A 642-nucleotide genomic window follows, 5' to 3' on the forward strand; every position below is an offset into this window, starting at 1 on the left:
TTTTTAATTGTTAGTATTAAATGGCCTATTCTTTTAAAATACATTTTAAAATAATGTTTTTTAGAGATGAGTTCTTGCTAAGCTGCCCCCACTGATCATGAACTGAGTTCAGTTGATCCTCTCACCTCAGGTTCTTTTGATTGAACTTGTTTTTACAAGCCGTGAGGGTTCTAAAAAGTTAGAGTTTAACTCTACACCATTATCTGGAAAACTTAAATGTAGTCAGAATCCACACAGAGAAAATAACCAGGTTTTTAATGTTTTATTATATAATATTTGTTGTGATTATTCTTTTAGGGGCTTTAAGAATCTATTGTGCTTTTCGGTCATCAGAAAAAGATAAAATGGTATGCAGATGTGCTAACATTATGAGTGCTTATTTGTATTTATAGTATTCTTTGGAAAAATAACTGTCACATGATGACATATTAGTGATATCTTTATTGCCACATTTTTGAAATTTTTGTTTAAATTTAAAAATTTATCTTGATTAAGAAAATCATTTAAACTTAATAAACACTAGATGTCCATATTTCATTTTAGATTTTTCCACTGTAAGTTGCAGATTAGATTATGGTGAATTGACTATAATCTCCTAATATTCTGTGCCCAGTAATTGAGCCCTGCTTATCTAAGTCAGAT

General features: G+C 29.3%; 1 protein-coding gene across 1 annotated transcript in view; it reads left to right on the plus strand.

Annotated features, from left to right (window-relative positions):
• The window catches only part of PCCA (propionyl CoA carboxylase, alpha polypeptide), a 375,245-nt gene that overhangs the window by 85,145 nt on the left and 289,458 nt on the right, over positions 1 to 642 (plus strand). The window lies entirely within an intron of this gene.

Source organism: Propithecus coquereli, unplaced genomic scaffold, assembly GCF_000956105.1.
Source record: "Propithecus coquereli isolate 6110/MARCELLA unplaced genomic scaffold, Pcoq_1.0 Scaffold212, whole genome shotgun sequence".
Lineage (NCBI taxonomy): Eukaryota > Metazoa > Chordata > Mammalia > Primates > Indriidae > Propithecus > Propithecus coquereli.